The sequence below is a fragment of the Benincasa hispida genome, chromosome 1 (assembly GCF_027475165.1).
Source record: "Benincasa hispida cultivar pf3 chromosome 1, pf3_genome.v1.1, whole genome shotgun sequence".
NCBI classification, from domain to species: Eukaryota; Viridiplantae; Streptophyta; class Magnoliopsida; order Cucurbitales; family Cucurbitaceae; genus Benincasa; species Benincasa hispida.
In genome coordinates, this window is record NC_143478.1 from 100,268,280 (window position 1) to 100,282,613 (window position 14,334).

Sequence of the window (14,334 nt, forward strand, 5' to 3'; positions counted from 1 at the left end):
GAAAACTGGAAAAAACGAGATTCTGAGAAAAGAGCTGCGCGATCGAAGGAAGAATTGGAGAGCGAGAAATCCAGCGAGCGATGCTAGCGAGATTGAGGCTGGCGAGAGTAGAAAGAGCGAGATCCCTGGAGAGAGCAAGATTGAAGGAAACTTGGAGAGAGCGAGAATTGTAGCAAGGAAGTTGGAGAGAGCGAGAGTAAAGAGAGCTATTCTTAACGAGACAATAGGAAAGAGGGGAGTGAGCGAGAGAGCGAGCGGGAGCGGGAGCGAGAGCGAGAGAACTAGCGGGAGCGGGAGCAGGAGCGAGAGTGAGAGAGCGAGAGCGGGAGCGGGAGCAAGAGCGGGAGCGAGAGCGAGAGAGCAAAAGCGAGAGCGAGAGCAAGAGCGAGAAAGATGGAGAGAGCGAGAGCGGGAAAGCTGGAGAGAGCGAGACGGAAGTGAAAATTTGAGAGCGAGAGTGGAGAGAGCGGGATTTTCAGCAAGAAAGCTCCAGAGTAAATTCCTAGCGAGAAAACGAGAGAGAGCGAGATTTTAAGAGCAGAGTGAGCGAGATTTGGACAGAAGCGCGAATTATGCGTTGAATTTGGTCACGATCTTATAGATTATACATGGAAAAACCCTAAAATTGAATAAAAACAAAGAATGATGACGTAAGGGCAAACATTAGCCAAAATTAGGTGTCTTATTGAGAGGAATCCATAAACCATAAGTAATTTTAAAGAAGCCACCTGTACGATGATTTGTCACACTGAGAAGAGCTGAAAACTACTATAAATAGGACCCTTTGCCGAAGATTTAACCCATTCTCAAACAAATCTCAGTAACATAGTATCGTGTGAAAAAGTAAGTGTGAGTGAGGAAGTTCTGTGAAGAAGAGAAAAGCTCGGGTAAAGTGCTGCCCAAATTTCTTCTTTTGATTTAAAAAGGGAAAACTCTGCTGATAAAATCATAAAGAATAATAAGGAATAATTAGATCACAGTCAAGGTAAGTAGTTTATCTCACCCTCTCTTTAAATGTTCTATGGTAGTGTACCTTTATTATATTGCATGGTTATGTTAATTGTTATATTGCATTACATGTTTAGAACACGTTTCTCTACAAGGGACCCCATGCATTATGTTTGTTCACGATTACGTTAAAACCAAGTTTTAATTAGGTGTAAGTTATGCTTCCAGTCTAATCTTATGGTTATGTTAATGGTTGATGTTGGATGCGATTCTGGCCCTACTGACTGCATGACCCGCTAATCATCAGATGGGTTAGTTTCCGCTTAAGTCCTCATCTTCCTATCAGGGCGGAAAGATTTATGTTGGAAGCATAACGTTTATGCTAATGGTTGATGTTGGATGCGACTCTGGCCCTACTGACTGCATGACCCGCTAATCATCAGATGGGTTAGTTTCCGCTTAAGTCCTCATCTTCCTATCAGGGCGGAAAGATTTATGTTGGAAGCATAACGTTTATGCTAATGGTTGATGTTGGATGCGACTCTGGCCCTACTGACTGCATGACCCGCTAATCATCAGATGGGTTAGTTTCCGCTTAAGTTCTCATCTTCCTATCAGGGCGGAAAGATTTGTGTTGGAAGCATAATGTTTATGCTAATGGTTGATGTTGGATGCGACTCTGGCCCTACTGACTGCATGACCCGCTAATCATCAGATGGGTTAGTTTCGCTTAGGTCCTCATCTTCCTATCAGGGCGGAGAGATTTATGTTGGAAGCATAATCGACCACCACATGTTATTATACGTTTTCGGTCCCAATCATATGTTTTCATGATATGTTGCTTGTGATTGTGCATTTGGTCACTACCCTACGTGAGAACTACTTACTGGGTATATTATGTACTCATCCTATATTTTTACAGACTTTGTAGGTAAGAACACAGCGTAGAGGGCAGAGTTGGACGTCACTCAAATGGCCAACCATCAAACTCACTATTATAGGCACATGCATTTTGTACCACCACGCTAATGTTTTATGGATCCTGGTGTTTTGATAAATAAATTTCTATATAGTTTTTCTATCTAATTAATAAAATTTAGATATGTTCTTTGAAATTTCAACCAAAACTCATCTCATGATAGAAAAGTCTAATTATGCATGTCGTAGCAGTCGGATCATAAGGTTTAAGGATCCGGGCGTTACATTTGTAGTGTGAAGAGTGCAGTTGACAGTCTTTAGTGGAGTGCCTATCAGTTAACTAATGGTGAATATTTTAATTAAAGGAGTTTAATTTATTGTTCACGTATCGTTCAAGCTTCAAGCTACAAGTCCATAAGGTCTCCTTGGTAGCTCTATAGAAATAAATAAGAATCAATTTTTGGATTAATTTGAATTTTTCAAATTAATTGAGGGAATTAACTATATATGATATAATTAATTTATTTTAAATTATATCTGATATAATTACTATAATGTATTTGATACATTATATTATTAACTATTTATGAGAGAAAATAAATATTTGAATATTATTCAAATATTAATTGTATGAATTGAATTTATATAGTTAAATTTAATATAAAGATGATTTATATTAAAAGTTATTGATGAGAGAGAATTGAAACCATAGGTTATATGTTATATTTGATATAATATATAGTTTAATACATACATATACATATATATATATACATATATACATCTACATATATATATACATATATATATATATATATTAATTGTTTTATTAAAAAATGAATTATTTTTTTTAATTGTTTTTCTTTTTCTCTCTTGAACAGGGAATACAAAGTAGAGTTGTTGAGATGACAAAAAAGATCTAACATTTTTTATCCTTCCTCCTCCTCCTAGCTACTAAGATCCATTCCCTCACCAAAATAGCCAAAGGCCAACTCCTCCTAGATTCTCATCTAGTGAATACCGAGGTAGCCATTCATGGTGGTGTTTATTAGTTCGAGGGAATCCATTGAAAATTATTCTTCAAAAGCAAGGGTCCTAAACCTTTCTTCTTTCTCCTTTCTTTTTACAAGCATGATGTATTATATTTGTTAAATACATAAATTTATTCTGTTTACTGTAAAATTTTACGTTCTGTAAAATTTGAGAAAATTGAGACGATCCACTTCCGCTCAAAGACCCTTAATTGGATCCTTTAATTGGTATCAAAGTGGCGTTTATGGCCCAATTTTTTCCCAAAAATTTGGAATAATTTTACAATATTGATGGATTTCTGCATTCTATATATTCATATGATGTTTATTGATGAGTGTAGTTTGCAATTAATGAATGTTTTCGGGATTGGATAGTTTAGATTTTTCGCTTTATTTACAAAATTGATTTTGTAAGGGTCCATGTTTTGGTGCAATAACTGTGATAGAGTCTATATCTTTTGTTTGTTGAGTCGTTTGTGTTGTTGCCAACCAATTTCTGGAGAATTCAAGACGTTTTCTATGGAGTTTCAAAGTTGTTCAAAACTATATAGTGGGCCATTGTACAGTAGCATCGTGACGTTGCGATGTGGCGAATGAAAGAAAACTTCGTAGTGTCATAGCCCTAGGGCATGACATCGATGCTCCAAGATGGAGTTTTCACGCGGTTCAACTTCGGTTCACGTGCGGTTCATGGTCTGCTGGTCCGGTTCGATTCGTGGGTTCTCCGGTTCGAGCTATTTGGGTTCATCTGGAATAGTTCCTGGTCTGGTTCGAGCAATTCAAGGCCCAGTTCACCTGTTTCAAACTGGGTGGAAAATTATCTTGTAATAGATAGTTTTTTTTTAATAGTTGTCCAATCCCGGTAAATTAATTGCTTTTATATTATACATGTGATGTATGATTTAATTTTATTATTATATGTCATAATGTATGCCATATAGTATAAAATCTCACCATAAGTTATGCATTTAATTTCATGCATCATATTATAAATAGTATAATTTTAGATGCATGATTTAATTTTATAGCATGCTCATTCATCATATAGTATTAATGTTATAATATATGCTTGCATGCGTAAATAGTTTACTCATGCATCATTTATATAATAATTTTTATAATATATAGTTCTATACATGCATGGTGGTATGTTATAATTTGTTTCATTAACTAATTATATAAATGTTATATATGTTAGTAATGAAATGAAATTGGATGTAGCATGACACTACCTTAGATAATTTATAAATGTTATAATTTAGTAATATATGTCAAAGCATGCAATGTATGTTTTAATTTGTTTCATTTGTTTATAATGATTATAACTAAATGAAATTATAAATTAAAATTGATAAATTCATAATTGCATGGAAACCTAGGTTAAAATCATCTTTTAAAATTATTTTAAAACATGATTCAGATAGACCTAAGATCACGTTTCTAATGAGATTAGAAATTTAAGTTTAATCTTTTAATCAATTTAATAGGATTAAATTGATTCTTAATTAAAAGATTAACAATGTAACAAATGTATCTATAAGAGACCTTTTGTCTAAGGCTAATTCTGTCTAGGTTGGGTATTTAAGTTGACGAAAATATTATACCGCTACCTAAAAACTTATCTAGAATGGTGGATTAGATAGATTTGTAACAAACATGCAATGTTTGATTAAAGTTTTTTAAAGTGTTTAATAGACCTTAATCAAAATTTTTAAACTATCCAAAGACAAGTGTTGTTCTTAGGCAAATTAAACATTCACTTAGTTAAAATCAGTAGTCGGTTTTTCTTAAGTTAATTAACCCTAGGTAAAACACTCAATGGGAGGAAAATGAGGTATATGATACTTCATTTTTCTCTTCACGTTTCTCCCTAAAAGTTCACACCGTGAGATCTATACTTGGCCTCGAGGCACCTTGAGTGTCCCCCTACTAATGACATTTGTATAAATCAATATAAAGGTGAATGGAGAAAATATTTATAGTAAGTGGGAGCAAGATATGTGACGACACACCCTTCGGTCTCTCTCATTACTTTGTAGTAAGGTTTCATGCATGGCCTCATGGCACCTTGAGTGTTCCCCTAAAGGATGACATTTTTGCATTACTCTTTATTCAAACTCCAGAAATGGATAGGATTACTTTAGTTTCATGTCTCAATCAGCTTTTCCGTACGGTTGGCTCATTGGGGTGGAACTTTAGAATCTAAAATGTGGGGTTACAGTTACAAGAAATGTTAAGCAAGTTTAACAATTTCTAGACCAAACAATTGTGGCTGATAGTTACAATAACAACGAGTTATTCTATCTATTGATTGAGATTGTCTCATTTCAGTGAAAAGACACCTGATCACCCTACGGTGACTTTTGTCCTATCTTACTAAAACATCATTACAAAATAGATGTCACTTAGGGTACATTAGATTATTTTGCTAAAAATTGATTGGTTTGTCTTAAGTGGTTTATTGCAAAATAGATGTCCTTTTGGTAAGATTTTATTTCAAAATCACCGATTCATAATTTTTGTGCATATAAGACGTTCTTTTAAGTGTAAGATTAATTTGTATAATGGTGAAGAAAATTATATTATTGGAATTAAATAAATAATAGCTAGTTTTTATTAATGGAATTAGTTCTTCATATTCTCATTCGACACTATTTTCTTTTTCTTATTTAGAAGAACTTCCTGAAAATTTTTCTTCATACATTCATAGATTTTGGAAGAATTATCAGTTTATTGAAGTGATTTCAAGTTAATTATAAAGGCAATAGACTTAAAATAATTATAAATCACAATATATTGGTCTAAATTGATTCACCCCACCCAATTTAAAGTATTTTCTATCACTTTCTTACCTTTTTAGAAATATAAAATGTGGCTCTTTCTTATTTCTTTGAGATACAGAAATAATAGATTTTATTTTCTCTATTGAAATTTCTCTCTTTAAATATTATGCCAAATCTCATTCCTGCGACCCAATCATTTATCTCATAAATAGTTGATTTGTGAATATTTCTCATCCAACCTTCTAATCATTGTTTTCTAAACCTCGAATTGGATACATTTTCAATAGTTGTCTTTCCATATTTCCAATTATCGTCGTAGATACCGAGTTCCCTAACTTTATTAGATGCATCTAAAGAGGTGCTCTAAAGAAACATCTCTACTATGATTCGAAGTTCACAGTAAAACCATTTAAAGGAAGATTCTCATTAGAAGTTTTTTTCTTCTCTCCTTTAAACACTACCATCATTATTTAAACAAAAACCATGTCAAATAAACCCAACTTTATAAATTTGGAAGTTTCAAGGTTTTTATTCTTCTCTGTTTTATTATTATTGTGTTTTTCTTAAAGAAAAATTGGTGGAAATTTTCAAAATCATTAGTCCTTAATATTACTTGTGGATGAAAGAATATTTATGCAATTAATGTGTACTAAATGTTACCAATTTTTTTTTTTTAAATTAAATTTTACATCATGAGTTCTAATTCATTTCAAATTTATTCCAACAGAAAATTTTCATCCTAGTTTTCAATTCTTTCCATTTTTAGTTTATTTCTGGTTTAATTTTCTCAATTATCGGAAGGAGGATTTTCATTCTAGTTTTCAAATCTTTGCATTTTTTAAAAAAAATTATTTTTGGTTTAATTTTCTCAATTATTGGATTATTCTTAACGGAAATGATATTTCTAGGTTTGATTTTCAAAAACCAAAAATAAAAAATCAAGTCCCCGTTTGGTAACCATTTTGTTTTGTATTTTTTAGTTTTGAAAATTAAGCCATAAACACTACTCCCACCTCCAATTTTTTTACTTTGTTATCTACATTTTAAGAATGGTTTAAAAAACCAGGCCAAAATTTGAAAACTAAATTTTTTTTTAATAATACTAGGTTTGATTTTATTTTTTACTTTCGTCAATCGGAGATATTCCCTTCTTGTGACTCGCCTAATCGAGAGTGTTGGTTAGATCGTCGTTGTATCTAATCAGTTTCCTGGTTTTCATCCTCATGTACTTAGTTGAGTTAACTTGCTTATCTTATGTAGCGGGCTTAGGCATGTATCTTTAGTCCAACCCAAGGTGGTTCCCAGATTTTGGACTTTAAATTTGGTTAGTTAAATGTGAGGTGGCTACTTTTAATTGTTTCCCTTTTTTGGTTCAATTTCTTGTTGACTAATTTTAATTGTAAGTGAATAATTTTTAATGGAAGGGAAGGGAAGTTAGTGTGGATGGTGAATTGTTCATTGTTGTTGCTGTCTCCAAGCCTAGAGCGTAAAGTTTCACGTATTTTTGTTCTTATAAAGAAAGAAAATTAGAATTTGTGAGTGAATGCTAGAGAAAACACCATGGTTGGTGGGAGTTTGGTTGCTTGAAGGTGTCGTTTGCTACCATTCCTAGCTCCAAGTTTTCCACTTGCTGCCTATTATTGCTACTGTTGTTCAAATCCGATTCCATTTAGAAAGTTGATGTACGTCGCCCTTCAGAGTTCCCAAAAATATTGTTAGGTCGGAGATTTTTTTTCTACATTTAATTCAATTTTAAAATTTAATTAAAATTTATTATCAACAAAAAAAAACTTCAAAATTTTCTATATTAAATAGATCATTTATAACACACACATGCACACGCACGCACACGAATTTTGGAAAAATAGTAACACACACACAGAATTTTGGAAAAATAGTAATTTTATTTAAGTATTTTAATATATTGTTACATTAATTATAGAGGTAGGAATTCATTCCTCTTCCTAGTTTCCAAAGTGAAAGACAGTAGTCGTTACTTTTCCATCGTCATCATAACAAAACCTTGGAATCATGGACTTGGTCCGATAAGTTTGGTCTCATAATCTTTACCAAGAATTGACTATTCTCAATGTCTATCTTTCTAGATTTTCAGAGATCGTCATTGACATCGAGTTCCCTGCCTTTATCCGATCCACCCCGAGAGGTGCTCTTGATGAACATCTCTATCAAGATTTGAAGTTCAACGTAAACCATTTGAAGAATCTTCCATTAGGCCTTACTCAAGCCGACGAGAATAGAAATGTTGGCATAACATGGGAGTTCACTTTTTTTGATTTTGACGAAGAAACGGATCTCTCCAATCCTACATCGATCCAATTCTTGAAGAACAAAGGGTTTGATTTCAAGAAACAAAGAGAAGAAGAAATCCAATCAGCTGAATTTCAACTCGCATTTTTACCAATTTTTTGTAGCAATTGAATCGTCAAATGGGTCACATTTCATGGTATTTATGACGTTGCTTATTTGTTGAAGCTAATGGTGATCAAATTCATGCCGGAGTCTGTAGTGGAGTTCACCATCGTAGCTCGATGTTTCCTTGGTACGATCAATGACCTAAAGTACATTATTCGCAATTGCAAATACTTACTAAATGGCAAACTTGGACTTAAAAAACTTGCTAAGTTACTCAATATTGTGAATGACATTACCACCCATCATCTTGCTGATTTTGATAGTTTGTTGATAGCTTCTGCATATGCGAAGATGAAGAAGATGTACGAGTTTTCATCGAAAAATCTCGATGGGTTCTTTGATAAATGTTCTTTCTGTTTTCTATTTTTTTATATTCTTGAGTATTTCTGGCTAGTTTTGTTAGCATTCTTTTATTTTCTTGTGTTCTTTGTTAGGTAATATCCTAACAAATTAGTATCAAAGAGTTATAAGCAATATAATGAATGAATTTGTTCAAGGTACTACTTATGATAGTCTTCCAAAAGCAACATATTATAAAATTTATATTTATAAAGTCAAAAGTAGTATAATGTTTCAGTTAATAACTTTGAAAATAGAAACATGCTAGGATTGTAATTTGGCTATACCTTTAATCTTTTAATCCCATCCATTTATTTCTCTACTTTTTGTTTCATCTCGACCAAAGGAGTGGGTCAAGATAATTGTGCTAAAGAGGAGAATTTTTTTTTTTTTTTTTTTTTTTAATCAGTGATGATCTTAATAGTATAAATTAAATTGTAATTATTGTTTTGACATAGTTTCAATTTGGTACATATCTATTATTTTAAAACTTTTAATTCAATCTTTATGGTTTTAAAAGTTTCATTTGGTTAAACTTTTGTAATTGTACCTAATTTCTATTCTCCGCCACTACTTTGAACCCAACAACGCCATTGTTTAAGTGTGTATCCAATTCTATTTTCATTCCATAAGTTTTATTCAAATCATTGATAAATATAGAAGAATTTGATAATTTATCTTAAATAAAATACTACCATGTAATCATGCAATTGAGACTACTCTAATTCGTATTGAACACAATCATTAATTCCACAATTTAGTTTTGCAAATATAGCAAAATAGAAAAATAAAATTTGATAATTTTTCTTAAATTCTATTTTAATTCCATAAATTTTATTCAAATCATTGATAAATATAGAAGAATTTGATAATTTTTCTTAAATAAAATACTACCATGTAATCATGCAATTAAGACTACTCTGATTGGTATTGAACACAATCATCAATTCCACAATTTAGTTTTGCAAATATAGTAAAATAGAAAAATAAAACCATCGGTAATAAGGATTCAGTAGGTGCATCGAATATCTCAACCATGTTAGCACGTATTTAGCACACCATATTTTACCTCTATTATAATATTTTTTAAATTTTATATTGTTACATTAAAAAAATTAAAATATCCCAACTAAAAACAACCACATCACTATAAAACAAATCCCCATTTGGAAAAGAAAGATTGTGCTTTAATAAAAAAAAAATATCGAACAAAATGTCCGGATATTTCTAGATAAGGAAAACATTCTAAGATTTTATTTGAGACATTTGCAAAAACCACTGCCTTAGAAAAATATAAAGGCAACAAAACAAATCTCCAACAGCATTACTTTCAGAATCTTTCACATTAGATGTTCTCTTTGTACATTCTTCAAGTGCTTCAATGAAGCAATAGCTTGAGATATATCCAAATAAAACTTATCTTGTATTTTGTGATTTGTAGAGATGTCCAAATTGGTTGAGGCTTCAAAATATCGCTTCTAATTATAATTACTCAATCTTTTGGAGCTTCATTCACTTGAGTTCATAACTCACTATTATCAAATTGTGATGATTCCATTGCCTTGAAATTTCAAATCTTTGATTTTTCATGTTTCAAAATGAAGACCTGGATTAAAACTAGCACTTCATTATTCATTATCGTCTTTTATTCTCTTTCAATCTTCTTACCTTTTCTTAGTTTTTCACTTGCCGCCTACTACTGCTACTGTTGTTCAAAGCCGACACCATTCAGAGAGCTGTTGTATGTCACCGCTTGAAGTCCCCAAAAATATTGTTGGATCGTAAATCTTTTTAAAAATTTAATTCAGTTTTAACATTATTTAAAAAATTAATTATCAACCAAATAAAAGTTCAAATTTTCTATATTAAATGGATCATTTCTAATACAATTTTCATCTAAATAAAATATTATAAAACACTTACTATAGCTAAAACCAATAATATTCAATGTGTTAAAGATATATTTAAAAGGAAACAAATACCTTTTTAGTCCCTGGATTTTTTAAAATTAGTGCAATTGGTCTCTATAGTTTTAATTAAGCTAATTTAGTCTCTCAATTTTAAAAAGTAGATTCAACCTATAGGGATCAATCGCACATATTCTTAAAAACTCAGGAACTAAAAATGTATTTTTCTCTCATTAAAATGTATAGATTTCATAATTTTTAAAAATTAAGATTTAAATATTATAACAACACAAGTCTTCAATTTAATACGTATATATATATATATATATATAGTGAGGTTTTATTAATAAAGAGTGGTTTTCTAATATTATTATTCTTTACCATTTTATTGCACCGTTTTACACTATTTTTTCTATTTATTTAGAGAAAAATGACAAACAATTTTGTTTTTGTTATTTTGGTAGAATCTTGGAAAAATAATAATTTTTTTAAAGTATTATTTAATATATTGTTAAGTTAATTTGAAAGGTAGGAACTCATTCCTCTTCCTTTTACAATTTGCTAAAGTATATTATTGGATCGTAGAACTTTTTTTTTTTAATTTAATTCAGTTTTAACATTTTTAAAAAAAATTTATTATCAACCAAACAAAACTTCAAAATTTTCTATATTAAATGTATCATTTCTAATACAATTTTCATTTAAATAAAATCTTATAAACACTTCAATGTATAAAAGATATAATTAAAAGAAAAAAAAACCTTTTTAATCCCTAAATTTTTAAAAATAGGTGCAATTGGTCCCTATAGTTTTAATTTAGCCAATTTAATCCCTCAATTTTAAAAAATAGGTTCAACCTATAGAGACCAATCACACATATTCTTAAAAATTCAGACTAAAAAAGTAATTTTATCTAATTAAAATGTGGAGATTTCATCATTTTTAAAAGTTAAGATTTAAATATTACAACAAGATGGATCTTCAATTTAATATATATATATATATATAATTTCAGTGAGGTTTTATTAATAAAGAGTGGTTTTCTAATATTATTATTCTTTTCCATTTTATTGCATCCTTCGACACCATTTTTTCTATTTATTTAGAGATAATTGACAAACAAATTTTTTTATTTTTGTTATTTTGATAGAATTTTGAAAAAAAAAATAATTTTATTTAAGTATTATTTAATATATTGTTAAATTAATTAGAAAGGTAGGAACTCATTCCTCTTCCTTTTAGAATTTGCTATCCCAAATTTTCACCTTTAAATATTTCGGAAAACTCACCCATATCTCATAGCTGGTTTCCAAAGTGAAAGCAATTAATCATTATTCTTCTATCACCATCATAACAAAACCTTGGAATCATAGACTTGGTTCGACAAGTTTGGTCTCATAATCTCTATCAAGAATTAACCATTCTTAATGTTTATCTTTCTAGATTTCCAGTAATCGTCATTGACACCGAGTTTCCTGGCTTTATTCGATGCACCTCGAGAGGTGCTCCTGAGGAACATCTCTACCAAGATTTGAAGTTCAATTTAAACCATTTGAAGATTCTTCAATTGGGCCTTACTCTAGTCGACGAGAATGGAAATGTTGGCATGACATGGGAGTTCACTTTTTCTGATTTTGACGAACAAACAGATCTCTCCAATCCTACATCGTTCCAATTCTTGAAGAACAAAGGGTTAGATTTCAAGAAACAAAGAGAAGAAGGAATCCGATCAGCCGAATTTCAACTCGCATTTCTACCAATTCTTTGTAGCAATCGAATCGTCAAATGGGTCACATTTCATGGTATCTATGACGTTGCTTATTTGTTGAAGCTAATGGTGATTAAATCTATGTCGGAGTCTGTAGTGGAGTTCGCCATCATAGCTCGATATTTCCTTGGTACGGTCAGTGACCTAAAGTACATGATTCGCAATTGCGAATACTTACTAAATGGCGAACTTGGACTCAAAAAACTTGCTAAGTTACTCAATATTGTGAATGACATTCCTACCCATCATCTTGCTAGTTTTGATAGTTTGTTGATAGCTTCTGCATATGCGAAAATGAAGAAGATGCACGAGTTTTTGTCGGAAAATCTCGATGGATTCTTATATGGTTTGTATTATAGAATTCGGGGACATAAGATCCCTTGGTTCAATCCATATTACTAACATTGGGCATGCTTTACTCATAGTTTGTTTTATGGTCATGCCATTGTTTAGGATTGGGATGTTTCATTGATGGAACATATTTGTAAAATGGTTAGATAAGGGTAAATGATGTAGTTAGGTGTGTCAACGTAAAGTTGGGATGTTTGGGTAAATCTATGAGAATTTGAGAGATTGTATTCCTCTGAAATACTATTGGTATATTGCAATATATTTCTATATTTGATAAGTGTTCTTTCTATTATCTTTTTTTTTTTTGTGTTCTTGAGTATTTTGGACTAGTTTTTTTTAACGTTCTTCTACTTTCTTGTGTTCTTTATTAGGTAATGTCCTAACAAATTAGTATCAAAGAGTTATAAGCAATAAAATGAATGAATGTGTTCAAGGCGCTACTTACGATAGTCTTCCAATTAACAACATATTATAAAATTTATATTTATAAAGTCATAAGCAATATATTGTTTTTATTGATAACTTTGGGAAGAGAAACATGCTATGATTTTAATTTAGCTATACCTTTTAATCTTTTAATCCCATCCATTTATTTCTCTACTTTTTATTTCATCCTGGCCAAAGAGTGGGTCAAGATAATTGTGTTAATGAGGATTTTTCTTAAATAAAGGATGATCTTAATAGTATAAATTAAAACGTAATTATTGTTTTGACATAGTTTCAATTTGGTATATATCTATTATTTTAAAATTTTTAATTGAATTCTTTTGGTTTTAAAAGTTTCATTTGGTTAAACTTTAGTAATTGTACTTAATATCTATTCTCCGCCACTACTTTGAACCCAACAACGACATTATTTAAGAGTATATCAACTTCTATTTTCATTCTATAAGTTTTATTCAAATCGTTGATAAATATAAAAGGATTTGATAAATTTTCTGAAATAAAATACTACCATGTAAACATGCAATTGAGACTACTCTGATTCGCATTGAACACAATCATCATGAAATAAAATACTACCATGTAATCATCCATTCTTCTGTTCCTGTTCTTTCCATGAAAAGCATTCCCTATGCTTCCATTGGGCATATACTCATAGAAGAATAGTTTTATGGTTTTGAACAGAAATCCAATAATATACATATGTTAATGTTTAATAACCCTCTCCAAAATCTCTATCTCGACATTGAATCCATTGTCTTGAGATAGCTATAGAAAAATTGTCAGTTAATTTTCAGAGCAAAATTATCATCCAAATTCATTACATCATCGTTTTCACATCAGTTTCTAAAAACCCTACAATCAGAACAAAAAGAAAACACCTAATCTATCAATTTCACTAATGATTCAAAAACAAAGAGTGGAAAAAGAAGTTATCATTTCACATCATTTTTTTCCTCGAAACCCTAAAATGAGTGGTAGCTATCGAAAAGAGCTATAATTCCTTGCTTAACTCGCACTCGTTGGTAGATTTTATATGTTAATTACCTTATTCTGTAGGTATCAAACAAACGAGGTTAATTTGAAGCAAATTGGAGTTGATTTGAGCATCAGGGCTTCAAAGGAGTAAAAATAACCAAAATGCCCCTGCTTCAGCATCGCAACGCTTAACATTTGCCTAAGTCCAATGCTCACCCGACGCCAAAAGACAAAATGTTAGTGTGCAGGGCAGTGTTGTAATGCTGTAATTAATTCTATAAATTCCTCTCTTCGATTATAAGTCAATTTTTATGCTGAAATTCAATGGAGACCGAGGAGAGACTGAGTTTTCTTCATCCCCCTCGACGTTTTTAGTATCATTAGGTTAGTTTTTAGTTTAATTTTGGATTGTGAGCACAAATTGGATTGTATCT